The sequence below is a fragment of the Rhipicephalus microplus genome, chromosome X, assembly GCF_043290135.1.
Source record: "Rhipicephalus microplus isolate Deutch F79 chromosome X, USDA_Rmic, whole genome shotgun sequence".
Lineage (NCBI taxonomy): Eukaryota > Metazoa > Arthropoda > Arachnida > Ixodida > Ixodidae > Rhipicephalus > Rhipicephalus microplus.
Genome location: NC_134710.1, coordinates 410,305,011 through 410,325,106, shown reverse-complemented (window position 1 = coordinate 410,325,106; position 20,096 = coordinate 410,305,011). Strand labels below are relative to the sequence as shown.

At 45.9% G+C, this 20,096-nt stretch overlaps 1 protein-coding gene across 1 annotated transcript in view; it reads right to left on the bottom strand.

Moving 5' to 3' along the window:
- Positions 1–369: 369 nt before the first annotated feature.
- Positions 370–20,096, bottom strand: part of LOC119161883 (uncharacterized) — a 47,270-nt gene continuing 27,543 nt past the window's right edge. Inside the window, exon 5 of the mRNA XM_037414388.2 lies at positions 370–1,934. The gene's annotated coding sequence lies outside the window, so the exon portion shown is untranslated. The remainder of the gene's footprint in view (positions 1,935–20,096) is intronic.

Genomic DNA, 20,096 nt, shown 5'->3' with positions numbered 1-20,096 from the left:
AAAGATAACTTGCTATATATATATATATATATATATATATATATATATATATATATATATATATATATATATATATATATATATATATATATATATATATATATATATATATATATATATATATATATAAAGGGAGAGAAATACGTGCATGATAGCGGCAGTGGCGGCAACAACCTGCCGAGACTATCCATATAATTGCTATCGCAATAAAATTAAAACACAGTCACCTTTTCTTCGTATATTTCGCATAACATCGATTCCCAAAGTGCGTGGGATCTCTCATTTTTTATACAAAGGTGGTGGAATGCAGAGATTTGATGCACGGAAGAACATGGAATGTTTTGTCTCGCATGCAAAGTAATTCCTCATGATGTCGCATACAACATGCTGGTGGGCACTTCGGGATAGAAGTAGAAACTTTATTTTACTGGAGGTAATCGGGGTGAAGGTGGGTGGGTTGCTTAGTCTAGGGCTCCAGTGACCTTCGCGGCTCGCTATGCCTGATTGAACAGAGCGAGTTGGCTATTCCGACCTTCGCTGACGATCCAGGCGTCCCACTGCCTCTCAAGTTGGTTTCTCCCTCATAAGGGTGAGTTAATTTCGCGTGGCCGAAGTCTACACATCGACATTATGTGGGTGAAAGGTGGTGGCTCCCAACACCACGGCCATATGTCCCGGCATTGCATTGGGTGGATTTTGTTGAGGATTACTAGATTCGGATACGCGTTTGTAATCGGCACCAGTCTCTTTAGTCTGCCTGGTATACATTCCTTGAAAAAACAACTGCAGCATCGTCTAAATATTGCATATCTCTGCGACACCCAGTGAGATTAGCTGTCTATGAATGCATGATATTCACAAAAGTTTTTTTCGAAGTCGAAATTTAAGGCACTGTTGAGATATGTTACGGTGCACTTTACGTGAATTAGTTGGGTAATTAGGGTGAGCAGTGGAAGTTCTATGCTAGTTTAGAACAGTGGCGTGTTAATTTTAAGGGGGTTAAACCCCTTAAAATTAACACACCAAATATGAAAAGGTGGCTTTGACAAAGATAGGTCCTCCTAACGAAACGTCGGCTAGCCTGTCTGAGGCACTTCCACTGTTCACCCAGATTATCCCATAACGCGTTTCTATTCGTCGGCTCCCATCTAGATTCTGGATTTACATAAATTAGCTGTACTTTCACCGATAACTGTCTAGTTTTTGTACTGTCAGTCACGTGATATATTTTCAACGACGCACTCAGATTCCTTGCCATAATTACCCTTGCCCCACGTCCAACTTATCGTTGTATGTGGTACTGCCTTCAGAAAAGTGGTCGCATGAAGCAAAATATTGCACTTAAAGTGACATAACGAAGTTTCGGCAACCAGAATTCCCTTGTACGATTGAGTAATCATGGTCTCATTTTCCCCATAAGTTCATCCTAATGGCAAAAGTAAGAGATTCTCCAAATTAGGATGCTTAGTCGCATTTCGGATACGCAAAGACAATAGGCGAGCGGGAAGCGTTGCATGTGTCTGTGTTTTTAAAGAACGGCACATGAGACAACGAGGAAAAGCGGGAAGCGGGGCAGAAAACTATTCACATCCGTGCTGTTTCGCACGATGAGTGGTGGAGCAACCAACACCATGATTAATCACGGCACGCGTTAGGTTCTAGATTTTTAGAGGGCTTACGCAACAAAATTTTGGCGGGAAAACATATACGGGTCGTGAGCTGCCATCGAATCTGCGCAGTGACTGCCAGACCACCCCCGTCTTCCGGAGATCCATGGGTCTTCGGAGGTGCACCCATCTATGGCTGCACAGGCAACGGCGGAGGAAGTCTTGAGGAAGAGGTGCGAAACGGGCCTTTCAACTCCTGATTGGTGGGCATGGCGTAAATCAGAGAGTCGAAGACAAATTTAAGTTCTCTCGGGAGCAAATGTTCACCTGTAATAAGAGACAATAGGCCCAAAAATACATATACTGAAGCAACACTAATTTGTACGCGTTGGTCAAAGTTCATTCTGAAGGTTACCAATGATAATTTTTCGGGTCCAACTTCCTAATACTACGATATGACTATGAAGGACCTCCATATAGTAGACGACCCCTGAAATTTCGTCCATCTTATGTTCTTTAAAGCGACCTAAGTTTACGTACACGGCCCGCAAACACTTTGACCTCCATTGAAAATACCGACGTCTGTCACTGTCGAATCAACAGTTGAGCACCATAACCACTATATATCACCATGGCGGTTATTTTGATTCACGAAGCTTAACGTCCATTCCTCTATTTTACTCTTTATAGCCAGCAATATGCTACTATCGTGCAGAGACATATAGATATAGTCAGTGCTATTTACAATTAACCACAGTAGCGAGGACAGAGCTTGCCCTGTACACTCATTTTCTCGCCCTTCGTGAAGTAACGTGCTGTTTTATCAAAGCGTTTTCAACAGTGTAAAACCAGGTTTGAGATAGGTGTTAGGAAACAAAGAAATAGAAAGTATCAGCCTGGCGACGACGTTTCCGCAAGAAAGCCAAGACAACGTTGTCCCATAAGTACATATTGTGCCCCTCTTGCACAACACAGTCCTTCCCTGTAGGAGGGAACACAAACCCTCGAGAGCCCCTAAAAGGGAGAGTATGAGATATACACTCCCAAAACGGGGAAAATCACATACGCTTACGAGGACGCCGTAACATCAATCAGCTTTACAGTGTAGTCAGTTAAGATATACTCGCAAAAGGGAGGAGACTTCATACGCTTCCGTGGTTGCGAAACTTTCACTCCCTAAATAAAAGGAGCCAATTACTATACACACGCGAAATAAATGTAACTACCTGAATGCCGAGAGAGTGTGCCAAAATAATTCCATACAAATAAGCAAGCCAATTACCACTCTGCCTAAGTGACATCGAAACCGACTCTATAGTGTAGCCTGACACCACGTTATTGCCAGTGGTTCAGAGTTGCGGCAAGTAGAAATTGACTTTAAGTATCAAAAGTCCTGTCGCTCTTTCCTGTGCTTCACCGTTTCTCAGAGCCACCTCCGTGTACATATTTGTATGGTGAAGTAGTCAGCTGCAAAAGTTGGCGTCAGAAACTACGTTAAAATCGATTTCAATACATTCGTCAAGTTAATAACTAGACTGTATGGAAACAAGGTACGGTATTGAGTCTATAGAAGCTTGGTCTGAGCTAGTTGGTACCTTGACATTTTTGAAGCGGTAAGCACCCGAACAGAGGGACACTGAGAAAACTGCAGGCAACACAACTTTTGGTGATATTTATTGCATCACAAACATGCCCTATATATGGAGTTTATTCGCTCATCTTGTAGTGCCACGCATGCACAAGAACAAAGCTATCGCATTTTATTTCTTCGCTAAAGAACAAAACCGTGAGTATGCGCATAAAGATACGTCGACGAAACGTAGCAAAACTACTTGCCAACGTGCGGATGTTGCGGCCCGAGCCCACAGCTTCTCATCCAACTTTCGCGTGGTATCACACCACAACGGGTGTGAAAGGATCGAGAAGTGCTACCTTTCACTCGTAGACAAAAAAATAATCGGCAGATCCCACGTACTTTGGGAATCGACGTTAGCCCCGCCACGGTGGTCTAGTGGCTAAGGTACTCGTCTGCTGACCCGCAGGTCGCGGGTTCAAATCCCGGGAGCGGCGGCTGCATTACCGATGGAGGCGGAAATGTTGTAGGCCAGTGTGCTCAGATTTGGGTGCACGTTAAAGAACCCCACGTGGTCGAAATTTTCGGAGCCCTCAACTACGGCTTCCCTCAATCATATCGAGAGAAGGTTTTGGGATTGAGGTTTTAAAATATTGAGGTTTTGGGACGTTAAACCCCACATATCAATCAATTACATCAATCAATCGGGAATCGGCGTTATGCGAAGCATGCGGTTGGAAGGTGAGCGTGTCGCAATGCTTTTTATTGAGCGACATGTCATGAAATGGCGCTAAATATATGTACAACTGTCACACGCACGGACATATGAGGCATTTTTTTCTAATAGAGCCAAATGCACTTTGAATGAAACTGAGGAAAACGCACTTTTATTCTACTGACAATATGGCTGGGCCTGCACAAACAACTTTTTCCCGTATGTTTGTCTCCCATAAATACCCGAAATCTATATTGTGGCTAAAATCTACATAGCCAAATGTCGTCAGCACTGTGAAGTAAAGTTTGTATCTGTCTCATATAGACTGAAACATTTCGTTTGTACATGAATTATCTGATAAATTATGTCTAAGACAGTTAGAATGTACGGTCTAGCAATATTTTTCGATAGAATTAACATCATGCTTGCGCTTCCGCGGGTGAAGTGCTTCGACGCATGGGCGTATTGGCAATTACTAGACCTAAAAAGCGTGTGGTCCTTAGTGGCATAAGGTGCACTATTCTGGACTGTCATTAGTGTTTTCCTGATTCTGGCATCTATTGAAGGCTTTCAAAAGTGTTCCAGTTAGTTTTATGTTATGTCGTTTCTGGCAACTACTTAGTCTAAATTAAGGAAATAAGTATCAGGCCAATATCAGCCAAGTATCAGTCCAAAATTTACTCTTTACAATCGAGTTTTAACACATTCAACATCATGTTCTCCAGTAAGTGTCAACTCGCGCTAAAAAACCTAATTGTGGAACGTAAACACGATAACAAAGCAACTAAGACACAAATGAAACATTTTGGGTGAGAACATGCTGGTTGCTTTGATCGTGTTTGTTGGTGCAGTGCTGGTTTAGGAAATGGGCCTCACTTCGATTGAAACTTTATTAAGAACTGACTTTTTGAGCTCACGTTACAATAAGAAATCGCCCCAACTGGATTATAAATGTAATAAAAACTAAACATACTCAGGCAAGCTTTACGTTCCACAAAATTTTAGCCTAGTTTCGGTTTCTGCATTTGGCTTCTTTAGAAAAAAAAACGCCTCATATGTTGATTCTTTGATAGGTGGGGTTCAACGTCCCAAAACCGCCATATGATTATGAGAGACGCTGTTGTGGAGGTCTTCGCAAATTCCGACCACCTGGGGTTCTTTAACGTGCACCTAAATCTCAGCACACGGGCCTACAGCATTTTCGCCTCTATCGAAAATGCAGTTGCCGCAGCCGGGATTCGATACCGCGACCTGCAGGTCAGCAGCCGAGTACCTTAGCCTCTAGACCATCATGGCGGGGCTGACATATGCTGAATAGTTGCAGATGTTTATATGACCACGCAGTTGTTTGCACTTGCGCAACGATGCCAACAGGAACATGCGTATTAGCAACACCAGAAGCTGATATAAAGCGCCGATGCTCGCGAAGATGCCTGCCCTGGACACTGATACATAAATCAACTTCAGCGCATGGTACTTAACCACAATTGACGTTAACCCGACGTGACGACTGTATCAAAGGAGTATATATGTAATGTTTATAAAATGAGATAGGCAGCACTACAACCACTACTGATGTTTCCAGAAGATTAGCGTCTATTTGAGAAGTAGCTCTGAGACCTGGCGTAACTCTGTAGTATATAGGGTTATTGCCATGCAGAATGCTTAGGTTCAATTTAGCTAGGACCCTAACATTTATTCTTTGCATTCGTTGGGTTGACGCGATCTCAGGTATTTCTTAACGCTCGCGCGTTAAAATTGCCTATGCTTGTTCTCATCGTTCCTCGGTAGATGCTCACCCTTACTCAAAACTTGGCATGACATACACACAATGTGTGCTTGAAAGTGAACCATACACTATGTTTCTTAAGACAAAAACTTCGTCAAGCTACGTGAGATATAAAACTTGCAGCTTACAAAACCTTAGTTAGACCTCTACTAGAATATGGCTCATTCGTGTGGAGTCCTCATCAAAAGAGCTTGAGAACAAAATTTAAAAACTTCGATGCCGTGCCGTCTGCTTCATATGCACGAATTATCGGCGGTTAGATTCTGTCACGCACATATTGGAGCCCTGTGAACTGGAATTACTTGAGGCACAAAGACAAAAAAACCGTTTGAAAGCTCTTTTCAGGATACTGCAAGGACAACTAAAAATTAACGAATTTGTACTTAAAAGGGCCAGGGAAACAAAGCAGTCGGTTTAATCACGACTGTGTTTTAGTACCGTACTCTTGTCGAAGTGATGAGTTTCGTTATTCTTTTTTTCCAGCGGTGATTCAGCTTTATAATGCATCGCCGGGCACTGTCGGAAATGCAAGCGATCTTTGCCAATTCGAAAAACTGTTAGACATGTATTTGAGTGATGGAGCGCCAGGTGATAAGCCTGCATGTTTCCTCGGTTTGAGTTTCTTTGTTTTCTTCCTCCCAGCTGTGTTTAAGCCTTGTAAAGCACAGCCAGGCATTGGTGTAAATGCAGGCAGTGTTTGCCTATTTGAAAATTGTTACACATGTAATAATTCATTGCACTACTACCTGAGATAGATGTATATTGGCTGGTTTGTATTTGGTTGTTTGTGGTTGATGACGTACGCGAAGGGGATGTGACGTTATTCATGTTTTGACCAGCACGTCATATTCGTCAAACCAGCTTACACTCCCATGTTTTTCGTTCACGCCAAGCCAACGTAAGCGGATAGATAGATAGATAGATAGATAGATAGATAGATAGATAAATAGATAGATAGATAGATAGATAGATAGATAGATAGATAGATAGATAAATAGATAGATAGATAGATAGATAGATAGATAGATAGATAGATATATAGATAGATAGATAGATAGATAGATAGATAGATAGATAGATAGATAGATAGATAGATAGATAGATAGATAGATAGATAGATAGATAGATAGATAGATAGATAGATAGATAGATAGATGCAAAGCAGGTGACGAAAACCAGCACGGGGGTGCACACCGGGTCTGCATCAGTTTGAATAGGTCTTTCCGTCGATGTTTACGTCAATGCTGCTCACATAGTGTTATCTTTTGTGTTGTGTTTAATGTTCTTATGTTCTTAATAACGCAGACACCAAGTCAAACTAATGCAAACGCGGTGTACACCTCCCGTGCTGCTTCGCATCGCTTCATCGTCCCCTTTAGTGGGAGATGATATAATTTTATTGAAGTTAGCACGGTCGAAGCCCAGGTGTTGAAGTAGTCCTACGGGCGTTGGACTCGAGTCGCCTGTCTGGAGGCGACACATTCACTCTACGCTGACACTTGGCTATGACGTCCGCGTTGCGTACGACGAAGTTTGCTTGTATAGGCTGGGGTTGAAATTGGGCATGTCGAACCCGCGTTCGCAGTAGTTTCCTGCCGACGCTGCTGTGTGTTGAGTGAAGTGAAGGCAACGCTCACGCCCCCTCCCCCGCCAACTCCTCGCGTCGCTGACGCGAGTAAAGTGCCAACCACTGGCAAGCGTATGCTCGCGTCTACGCGCCAAAAGGGTCAAATGCACCTCTCGGCGTCGGCGTCGGAGGGCCATACGCGAGGAGGCGCGAGGGATCAAGTCGGGCTTGATATTTTTTCCATGCGTACAGCGGCGCCAATGAACCAGGGGCCACGCGCCAACCAACGCGAGGCCGCGATGCCTCCAAATATTATGCCTAATGGCCGCCGCTTCGAAAGCACGGCCAAGTGCTGGAAGCAAGCACGAAAACTACTCCAAACGTTTCTGAATGACGGCTACGTAATCTAGAGCGATAACGACACGACGAACGACTACGAGTGCTACCAGCGTGGCGTGGTTTTCTGCCGAATTCGAACAACACCGACAAATCCGGCGAAGGCCGGCCGGCTTTGCTTGCGCTGGTCCCTAGTGCGATCGTCGGCCGAGTGAAAACGTCGCAGAGACTACTGGAGCATGTCGGTGTTCTTGTGCTTTGTGATTGTGATTTTCTGTGCTAAAAACGAGTGTGAACAGACATCGAAGGTTGCAAGCTTTTAGCGTGAGCCCTCACCTACTGCGGAGGATATTCATAGCGGTGTCATCTGCATCCAGCGTAGGCCACTACCGTCTAGTTTGTATGAACGAGCACATGCGAGGAACATCGCCTGAAAAAAAAAATCTATGGTAGTTTCCATCGCAACATAGACACCATATACGACGCCCAAAACATCGCGTAGTGCATACGGAGGAGTTTTTATCTACACTGTGTTTGTTTTCAACATCGCTGAAAGCGAACCTTGCACTAGCCAGCACATTTCGGTGATGTGAGATTGTACGTTCTTATATAAGTGTATTCGCGGATTGTACGACGCTCAAACATTTGTTGGCTTCGGTGCAAATCGTTTTAGTGTGTTGTCAAGCTAATAACAAGCGTGCGCTGGTTGGTAGTAGTCTGATGTGACTTCGTGTTCGGTACCACCGACGCTGACATATTCAGCTGTTAGCGGTCTTATTTCCATTCACGACAAGATAGAAACTCGAGCGTGCATTGCTGTGGTAATCGAAAAAGGAAGTTGCATGATTAGGTGCTGCTGGTATTGCCTGCTATTTAACTTTTCGCTTGTTCTGCTTCTCTGCCATGCTCAGTAGCACATACGTTGTTTGGAGGCATTCTAACAGACACATTCTCACTTTATAGTTCATTCTGATACTCATAGCTATAGGCATACAATGGCGCTTCTCCGTCGTTTTACAGTTTACTATATTATAACACGCGTTTTCTTTACAGCTGGACAGATAACTGAAAAACTTACGAGAAGCACCTGATTTGAAATCATATGCGTGATGACTCGATAGTAGGAAGAGAAGGTCACCACATGTATGCACAGAATGAATGAAGGTGCACTAGTAGTGTACTTCACTTTGTGTAGAAGAAATGCAAAAAGTACCGCGTATGACTTATGAGACCTTTCAGAATTGTGCATGCATTTATCTATTCCTCCAGACTGTAATCAGCTGAAGATATTATTAGATGGTTTCGAACATTGAATATTTGAATATGTTTTAAGGACTGCTTCATTTCTGTTTATTTTTAGTATACACATTACCTTAGACTATATATGCATGCACTTAAGCATATTCAAAATGTCAATGTATTCGGTTTAGCTATGTTAGAAAATTTGCCTAAACTTCTGTACGATGCTCTGGTGCAATCCTATGACCGGTATCTTTCCCATCAAGAATTTTGGGCATGCTTTATTGCATTATAGGGTATTTTGACTATTGATGCCACGTGAAAGCCTCCTACACAGTGCTTGGCTGCAATCTCAAAACCAATGTCTGTCTGATCAAAAAGCGTCAGGTGCATTTTGTAGATGTTAAAGGATATTTAAACTACCAGCAAAGTGCTAAAGATTTCAACACAGCACTGATCCGCAATCACCATCCAGCTAGGAAGTCATTTGTAACGCTCTCTAACACGTTCAAATAAAGTTATCAAACACCGGATATATTTACTTGGTTTGATTCCTGATACCAGTGTGTCTGATACCAAAATCTTGATACCAGTGAGGCACTTTTATTATAATAGTGTTCTATTTCTGTCATTTCTTACCAGGGTGCACTCAAGGGTAGTGATATTTGTTCACGTTGGCACACCTTTTGTGATATTACTGTTTAAATCCTTTCATTTTGTATATATGTATACCACTTTTGCAGTAGCATCACATTGGGCTGCCGTATTTAAAAATAAATAAATATAGCATCCGAAAGTGTTCCACGCTAAGCTCAGTTCTAATCTGTTCAATAATATCTGTTGAAGCATGAACTGTCGGGTGTGCTTTATTGCATTGGAAAACATTTTGGCTGCCTTCAATGAAGGATTCAGTCCCAGTATTATGACTGATATCTGTGACTCGATGAAGAGTTAGGTGCGGTTTGTCGTTTTAGAAAATACTTTAGCTACAGACAATGTCCAGAAGTCTTCCATACAGGGTTCAGTTGCAGTCCTATGACCAATATCTTTCTTATCATAAAAGTTTCAGGTACAGTTAGTTGCATTAGAGCATATTTGGACTACAAAAAATACCCAGAGGCATTCTACGTAGTGCCTGGTTCCATTCTTATGACCAGTATCTGTTGTATCATCAAGATCCATATACGGTTTCTTGCATTAGAGGATACTTCCAATATGCTTATCATTCGAAAGCCCTCCTAACAAGACACAATTACAGCCTCATGACCTAAATCCGTCACATCATGAAGAATAGGGTGTGAGTTGTTGCATTCGAAAACATTTCGGCTGCAGACAACGTTCAAAAACCTTCTATACAGAGTTCAGTTCCAATATCATGACTGATATCTGTGACGTCATGAACAGTTGGGTGTCGTTTGTCGTTTTAGAGAATACTTTGGCTAAAGACAACGTCCAGAAGTCTTCCATACAGGGTTCAGTTACATTATTATGACCGATATCTGTGACTTCATGAACAGTTGGGTGTTGTTTGTCGTTATAGAGAATACTTTGAGTAAAGAGAAAGTCCAGAAGTATTCCATACAGGGTTCAGTTCCAATATTATGACCTATATTTGTGACTTCAATAACAGTTGGGTGTCATTTGTCATTTTAGAGAATACTTTGAGTAAAAATGTCCAGAAGAATTCTATACAGGGTTCAGTTCCAATATTATGACCGATATCTGTGAATTCATGAACAGTTGGGTGTGGTTTGTCACTTTAGAAAATACATTGACTAAAGACAATGTCCAGAAATATTCCTTACAGGGTCCAGTTCAAATATTATGACCGATATCTGTGACTTCATGTACAGTTGGATGTGGTTTGTTGCTTTAGATAATACATTGAGTAAAGACAACATCCAGAAGTAGTCCATACAGGGTTCAGTTCCAATATTGTGACCAATATCTGTGACTTCCTGAGCAGTTGGGTGTCGTTTGTCGTTTTAGAGAATACTTTGACTAACGGCAAAGTCCAGAAGCCTTCCATACAGTGCTCAGTTCTAATATTATGACCGATATCTGTGACTTCATGAACAGTTGGGTGTGGTTTGTCACTTTAGAGAATACTTTGAGTAAAGACAACGTCTAGAAGTCTTCCATACAGGGTTCAGTTCCAATATTATGACCGATATCTGTGACTTCATGTACAGTTGGATGTGGTTTGTTGCTTTAGATAATACATTGACTAAAGACAATGTCTAGAACTTTTCCATACAGGATTCAGTTCCAATATCATGACCGATATCTGTGACTTCATGAAGAGTTGGGTGTCGTTTGTCATTTTAAAGAATACTTTGACTAAAATTACAGCGTCCAGAAGTCTTCCATGCAGGGTTCGGTTCCAATATTATGACCGATATCTGAGACTTCATGAACAGTTGGGTGCGGTTTGTCGCTTTAGAAAATACTTTGACTAAAGACAACATCCAGAAGTCTTCCATACAGGGTTGAGTTGCAATATAATGACCGATATCTGTCACATCATGAAGTGTCAGGCACAGTTCGTTGCATTAGAGCACATTTCGACTATAGAAAATGCCCGAAGGTGTTCTATGCTGTATTTGGTTCCTATCTTAAAACCAATATCTGTTGTATCAATAAGAACCAGGTGTGCTTTGTTGCATTAGAGGATATTTCGAACACACACATCAGCCGAAAGCCTGCTACTTTGGCCTCAATCGCAGTCTTATGACTGACTTAAAACTGTTAGATCATGGAGTTTCAGGCGTGATTATTAAGTTGAGTGCTATAAAATATAATGTGTAAATATACTGAAGGCACCAGCATATTCAATATATTGTTAATAAATTTGGTAGTGCACGCATAGAAACCCGGTGGTTTGTAAACCTGATCAGGAGGGCAGCCGCCGCCTCATTCACCGAAGAGATGAGGGTGGAGCTCAATGTCAACTTCATATATTAACATACTAGGGAGGGGGCGCTAAGCCAGCCCCTACATGAACATATTAGGAAGGGGGGCGGCACAATGACAAACTTCCCCCCTCCTGAAGGAGAACCCTGTACACGCCTATGATAGACGAACGGTATTCTAGACGCGAATGTTCATTCACGGCAGCAGCGCACGCACCGATGTTGATTTCTGGTGCATACCGCTGCAGTTACTTTGGGCACTGGAATGTCAATTACTTCTAAAATAGTGTAAACTGTGGTGGGTGAAGCACTATCAATTTTTTAACATATTTTCATATCCTCTAAAACATACAAACCCCCTCCAGTGAAGAACGTGCCGTTCTGTGCTGAACTTGGGCAATTCTAAGCCAAACGATCAAGCAACATTGTGCATCGGCCTTCGACGCGTGGCTGTCAACGCGGTTGACGTGTGCCAGTGGTTGCGCGCCAATTTCATCACAGGCGCGAATAGACGCTTTTGACGCATGCATAGGCGAGTGCAGACGCGTGCCAGTGCGAAAATTTGATAGTGCGAAAAGTGCGAAAAGTGCGAAAAATTGATAGTGCTTCACTCACCACAGTTTAGACTACTTTAGAAGTGATTGACGTTCCAGTGCTCAAAGTAAATACAGCGGTATGCACCAGAAATCAACATCGGTGCGTGCGCCGCTCCCGCAAATGAACATTCGCGTTTAGGATACTGTACGTCTATTATAGGCATGTGCAGGGTTCTCCCTATAGGGGGGGGGGGGGGCAAACGTTCGTCGCAGTGCCCCCTCCTCCTTTCTATTATGTCCATGTTGGGGCTGACTTAGCACCCCCTCCCTATTATGTTATTATATGGAGTTGACATTGAGCACCCCCCCCCCCCCCTCCCCTTCTCTCTTCGGTGAATGAGGCGGCGGCTGCCCTTCTAATCAGGTTTACAAACCACCCGGTTTATATACCTGCAGTACCAAACTTAATAACAATATCGTGAATATGCTAGTACCTTCAGTACATCTACGCTTCATATCTTATAGCACTCAACTTAATAATCACGCATGATCTGGCAGATTTAAGTCATAAGACTACAATTTAGGCCAGAGTATCAGGCTTTCAGCTGATGTGTGTGTAAGAAATATCCTCTAATGCAACAAAGCACACCTGGTTCTTATTTATACAACAGATATTGCTCGTAAGAAAGGAACGAAATACTGCATAGAATGCGTTTTGGGCATTTTTCATGGTTGAAATGTGCTCTAATGCAACTAACTGTGCATGACACTTCATGATGTGACAGATATCGGTCATAATATTGGAAATTAACCCTGTAGTTACGTTTCGTTTGGTTCTTTCCGCTCGCCTCTCGCTTGTTGTGCGACATTTGCTGCTGCCGCCAAGGAAGCCGAAGACGAGAACTTTTTATCTACTGGCACCTTGAGGAAACGACCGCTCCGACATCATCTGGATATAGAGACGTTTATTCGTTTCTTTCCCTCCTTTTCTATCCCTGCACCCCTGGTTTTATCCCTTGTCTCCCCATTCAACCACTCTTACAGTCCAATCGTAACGCACCACTCTTACAGTCCAATCGGAACGCACGGATGTGTCTCTCCTCGCCACAACCTCGAAGACCCACCGCCTCTTGCCCACTCATCAATTCTCCGCCGTCGCTCAGGTTTCTTTCACACCGGTTCCCGGAATGATCGACGACGGGCGTTGCCAGGTTGTGGAAAAGCGCCTCCGAGTAAGTTCCCGCGATGCCGGCCTGACAGGCCATCAATACAGTTGGCCCGTGCGCCAATGCCGTTGCCTCCGCTGATTCTGATTGTCCGGCGGACGCGTACGTGTACCTTCCACGTGTACCGGCCACCTGCAGCCTGGCTTGGTCTCCTGTAAGGCGCCATATTTGCACCTCTTGGAGCACGGGAGTTGTCGCGTCCTTTGTGGCCAGCAGACAGTCATCGTCCCACATTCCGGTGGCCCTGCTTCCTTGTTGGCGAGGGGTCGCCGGCCACGGGGTGGGTAACATAAGTTATTCGGGGAACGCACGAAGTTCGAGCCCAACACCTCCCCTCCAACTGTGTTGCACTGTATCTATGACATGCGACACAAACACAACCGCATATGCACACATGTTCACTGGCTCAACACGTGAGGCACCAACTGTCACTCGTACCTCGTTGACTCCGTCGCGCGCACGCGCTAACAAAGCCTACACCCCCCTTAACTCGCCGTCCCTTTTATGCGTCATCGTTAGGAGTCACCAACCGCGACATTGCGTCGGCATTAGCGTTTAGGCACCCCCTTTTGTGTTAAATTTCCAGGTTATACTTCTGTAGTGCCAACGCCCAGTGTGTCAGCCTAGCGCTCTGCGGAGTGGTTAGAGTTCGAAATTTGAGTGGGTTATGATCGGTAATCACATTGATTTTAGCGCCAAACAGCCAAACATCCAACTATCCAGTGCCCAAATGATTGCATAAGCTTTCCTTTCTATTGTGGCGCATCGGGTCTGAGCCGGGCTAAGCTTCTTGCTCAGAAAAGCGATAGGGCGCTCTTTGCCCTCAGATCCTGCTGTGCCAGGCACGCACGAACGGCGTAATCAGATGCATCTGTGGCGAGAATAAATTCTTTCCTCGGATCTGGTGCCTGCAACGCCGACGCCTGCACTAGACAGTTTTTCACCTTGTCAAAAGCTTCCTGCGCCTCTGCATTCCAAGGTAATTTCTGCGGAATACGTCGGCCAGTTAGGTTAGTCAGAAGCATAACGACTTTGGAGTACTCGGGCACGTAGTCCCTCTAATAGTTGGCTAGCCCTAAAAAACTACGAAGCTGCCCCTTTGTTTCGGGAGCCGGGATCTCCTTTATCGCCCTGACCTTCTCTGGATCGGCCCCATGCTTGCCTGATCCCACAATATGCCCCAAGAATTTTACTTCTTGTTGTGCAAACCGACATTTGCTTATGTTGAGCGTCAACCCTGCCTTCGCTAGGGACACAAGCACCTTGTCTAAATGTTCCAGGTGCTCGTTCCAGTTCTCGGAGTATATCGCTACATCGTCAATGTAAGCGCAAGCACAATGTCTATGCGGAGCCAGTACACTATTGATGACCCTCTGATAGGTACTGGCGGAATCATTTAACCCAAAGGGCATCACTCTCCATGCGTACTGGCCTGAGGGAGGGGCAAAATCAGTACAAACCTGCGCGTCTTCGTCGAGAGGTATTTGCCAGTAACCCCTGAACATGTCTAGCAGAGTTATGTACTTAGCCTTCGCTACTTGGTATAAAAGATCAGTCGCCACGCTCATGGGAATTGCGTCTGTCTCTGTTATTTCGTTCAGTCTCCTGTAATCGCAACAGATGCGGATGCCACCGTCCTTCTTTGATAAGCAGACCAGTGGGTACGCGTGCGGACTTTCAACCGGGTATATTAATCCCCACTGCTGGAGCTCATTTACCTGCCTCTCTACTTCGTTCACCAGCGCCACCGGCACTCTGTATGGGTATGCGCGCCTTGGTTGCTCTCCTGCTTTGATTCGTATTTTATGGATTCCCACTTTGCAGGTGCCGGGTTTGTTTGCGAATTCCCTCGGGTGCCTCGTGATTAAGTCTCGCAGCTGTTCTCTTTGTGTGGGCTCCAGGTGTGCTACCTCATCAAGCTGCAGCGTCGCTTGCGCCTCTAGCCCGCATGGTGGGACCGGAACCTCTCCAAATTCCTGATCGCCTTCGAATATCACTCCTACTGCAGTTACTCGGGCGTGATATGCGCGAAGCTTGTTAGCGTGAATGGTTCTGCGTGAATCGTCCTCGAGCTCAACTAAATAACTGTACGGTCGCAGTTTTTCGACCACTGTGATCGGTCCCTTCCACTTCGCCACTAGCTTCCCCTCTCCTTCCTTCTCGAGTCATAGTACTTGGTCCCCTGTGACAAACTTTATCTGTGGCCCTCAAGTTATAGCGTCCTACGTACTCCTTCTGAGGGACTTCACTCTGTCGGGCGGCTTCTTCGCTAGCTTCTTCCAAACTACTTCGTAGCTTCGCAAGATATTCCGCTGCTGGCATACCCAATGATTCCGGCACTTCCCAGTCTCCTGACCAAGTCCTTTTGAGAATGGATAGGGGCCCGTTCGGCACCCGCCCGTACATGAGCTCGAACGGTGACCGCCCTGTAGTCGCATGTGGGACCTCACGATATGCCCGTAACAAAAACGGAATCATCCTATCCCACTCGCGTCCATGTTCGCTGACTATGTGAGAAAGCATTCTTTGGACGTGCCGTTCCAGCGCTCGACTAAGCCGTTGCTTTGCGAGTGATCGGGCGTGGAAAATCTTGGAGTTGCCCCCAGTCTTTGCAACATCTCCTGTGTCAACCTCGACGTAAAGTTGGTGCCCTGATCTGAGCAAATTGTCTCTGGCACCCCGTGTTGAGGCAATATCTGCAGTAACGCGTCACATGTAGCCTTTGCCGTTAGTGAACGGAGGCATACCTCTGGCCATCTGGTATATAAGTCTACGACACAAAGAGCATAGTGGTGACCTCTAGCCGAAGGGGGTACCATAGTACCGATGCAGTCCATGTTTACTGTCTGAAACGGCGCGCTGGGCCTGGCCAGGGGCTTTATCGGAACCCTATCTATCTGCCACGTCGGCGATTTCACCTGGCATTCATGGCACGACCTACAGTACTCCTTTACATCTCGCGACATCTGCGGCCAGTAAAATGAGCTTTTCACTCGTTGTAGTGTTTTCCGCTCTCCTAAATCACCTGCCCATGGTGAATCGCGAGCCATTTTCAGCACTTATTTGTGTCTGTGTGATGGTAGCACTAACTGTTTGCAGATGCGACCCGCGAGGTGTTCCTGATGGTACAATAGCTCGTCTTGAACGAGCATGCTATGCGTTCCGGCCTTTGCCTGCGTCCAAGCATCTCGCAAAGCCGGGTCTGCTTCCTGAGCCTCACGAAACTCCTGTCGTTTGCTTTTGACCGGCTCGGAACTTTCGCTGTTGCTCTCCGCTGTTATGACGCCTGCCATCGCCCGTTGCTCCTCGCATGCCTCATCTGACAGCTCTACTATAGCTTCGGTCTCCTCGACTGCTGAACACTCGTCTGACACTACGTCACGTTTAACCCTTTCCTCAAGAAGCTGTGCGTAATCGTTGGGCGTGATCAGCGCGTCGGTGCCGTCTAGCAGCTTATCTGTGATTGCACAAAGCACGGCCGACTGCACCACCTCGGACATCACGTAAGGACTTCCTTAAGTAGCTATGAGCGGCACGTAAGCCAACTCAGCAGTTACCTGTTGCCCGAACGCTCCCGTCAACTTTATCTGCGAACCCGTACCATCGTACTGAGGTACCACTGCCTTTCTGATGACACTCACCTCCACTCCTGAGTCTACCACGGCGTTTAATGATCGACCTGAGCTCTTAAGCGTTACAGTTTCCAGTGAGGGTTGTTTCTGCTCTTTGCGCTGCCACAACCTGTCTGCCATTGCTATTTCTGACCCGAATGCAGAAGCCGTCACCCTCGCGACCACTAGACCGTTTTGTTGTCCTGCTGAACTAGTGCCTTGCCTTGCACCTTAACCCTTATTGGGGCAATTCCTGGCAATGTGGTCGGCACCCTTACACTCAAAACATCGCCTTTCCCCTTTTCCGTCCGTGGGTATATCTACCGCTGTTTTAGCTTTCTTTTGCCACTCCTCTACATTTGCCTTCTTTTGCGCTGCCTTGCACTTTTTGCTCTCCTCGAATCTCTCCGCGAGCCTAGCCACGCCACTGGACAGCAAAAAGGACTCCTGTTGATTACAAATGACATGCGCTCTCGCTTCCGGGCTCAAACATTCTTTCAGCCCCGCCGCGGTGGTCTAGTGGCTAAGGTACTCGGCTGCTGACCCGCAGGTCGCGGGTTTGAATCCCGGCTGCGATGGCTGCATTTCCGATGGAGGCGGAAATGTTGTAGGCCCGTGTGCTCACATTTGGGTGCACGTTAAAGAACTCCAGGTGGTCAAAATTTCCGGAGCCCTCCACTACGGCGTCTCTCATAATCATATGGTGGTTTTGGGACGTTAAACCCCACATATCAATCAATCAATCAATCAATCAAACATTCTTTCAACCGATCCGCGACCACTAGCTGCTTGAGTTCCTCGAACGTGCCTACCTTTGAACTCTGGACATAATAGTCGAAATAATTCTCAAGGCGCACGGCAAACTGATCCCAGGACTCCCTTTCTCCCTTTTACGATCCCGCAAACAGCCTCTTGTACTCCGCCGCCGAAAGCCTGAGACCCTCCAAAATGCTTGACTTATGCTTAACATAAGCTTTGCGCTCCTCTGTTGTAAGCCTGCACAGTAGCCCGCGTGCCCTTTCACTCAACTGTGGCAAAACTAGCCCGGCCCACCATTCGCTCTGAACTTCGTACGACTCGAGCGTTGCCTCAACATCCTCGAACCACATTGGCGCAAGCGCCTCTTGGTTCGGCATTGGTGCCAGTACACCCCTTAACAAGCTTGCGAAATTCAGTCGCTTGTCTTCCTCTGACCTTCTGCCAAGCGCTACGCTGTCATCGCTCTCGTTGGACTCTGCCCCATTACGGGCTCGTAGTCGCTGGCTTTCTTGAATCAAGCGCTGCTTCTCCGTTTCCGCCTCAGCAATTTTTAATTGAAGCTGGAGCAGCGCTAGCTGCTGTTTCGACGCCGTATCTGACATGACACTACCATGACCCCCCGTGCCGCTGTCGGTGACTCCGAACGCCTGCAAGTTTCCTGCCCCGTCCCCGTTCATTTCCGAGTTGTCCCTTTCTCTCTCCCGCAAGCTGTACTGCTTTGTCATCGCCTGCGTGCAACAGAAAATCAAGAGGTACCCGCCTGAAGTAGCCTTGTGGTGCGCTCTTCCTCCTCGGAATCCGGTGGACTAGCCTTGCTTCCTTGATCCCGCAGCGTGGTAGACAGCTGAAAATGGTTGTCGTCAGTCTCGGCCGATGTCGCTCCCCGCTGTCCTCCTCAGTACAGCCATGCAGATCCTGCTGACTGCGCCAGTTACATTCCGTTTGGTTCTTTCCACTTGCCTCTCGCTTGTTGCGTGACATTTGCTGCTGCCGCCAAGGAAGCCGAAGACGAGAACTTTTCATCTGCTGGCACCTTGAGGAAACGACCGCTCCCACATCATCTGGATATAGAGACGTTTATTCGTTTCTTTCCTTCCTTTTCAGTCCCTGCACCCCTGGTTTTATCCCTTGTCTTCCCATTCAACCACTCTTACAGTCCAATAGTAACGCACCACTCTTACAGTCCAATCGGAACGCACGGATGTGTCTCTCCTCGCCACAACCTCGAAGACCCACCGCCTCTTGCCCATTCATCGGTTCTCCGCCGTCGCTCAGGTTTCTTTCACACCGGTTCCCGGAAAGATCGACGACGGGCGTTGCCAGGTTGTGGAAAAGCGCCTCCGAGTAAGTTCCCGCGATGCCGGGCTGACAGGCCATCAATACAATTGGCCCGTGCGCCAATGCAGTCGCCTCCAGTGATTCTGATTGTCCGGCGGACGCGTACGTGTACCTTCCCTGGGTACCGGCCACCTGCAGCCTGGCTTGGTCTCCTGTAAGGTGCCATAATTGCACCCCTTCGAGCACCGGAGTTGTCGCGTCCTTTGTGGCCAGCAGACAGTCATCGTCCCGTATTCCGGTGGCCCTGCTTCCTTGTTGGCGAGGGGTCACCGGCCACGGGGTGGGTAACATAAGTTATTCGGGGAACGCACGAAGTTCGAGCCCAACACCTGTATGGAAGACTTCTGGACGTTGTCTTTAGTCAAAGTATTCCCTAACGCGACAAACCGCAAACAACTGCTCATGAAGTCACAGATATCGGTCACAATAGTAAAACTGAACCCTGTATGCAATACTTCTGGACGTTGTCTTTACTCAAAGTATTCAATGAAGCGACAAATCACACCGAGCTGTTCATGATGTCATAGATATCAGTCAAAAGTGTGGAACTGAACCTTGAATGGAAGACTTCTGGACGTTGTCTTTAGTAAGAGTATCCTCTAAAGCGACAAACCACACCCAACTATTCATGAAGTCACATATATATGTCATATTATTTGAACTGAACCCTGTATGGAAGACTTCTAGACGTTGTCTTTAGTCAAAGTATTCTCTAAAGCGACAAGCCACACCCAACTGTTTATGAAGTCATAGATGTAGGTCATAATATTGGAACTGAACTTTGTATAGAAGGCTTTTGAACGTTGCTTGCAGCTGAAATTTTCTCCAATGCAACCCACAGCCTATCTTTATGATTTGATGAATTTAGGTCATAATATAGGAACTGAA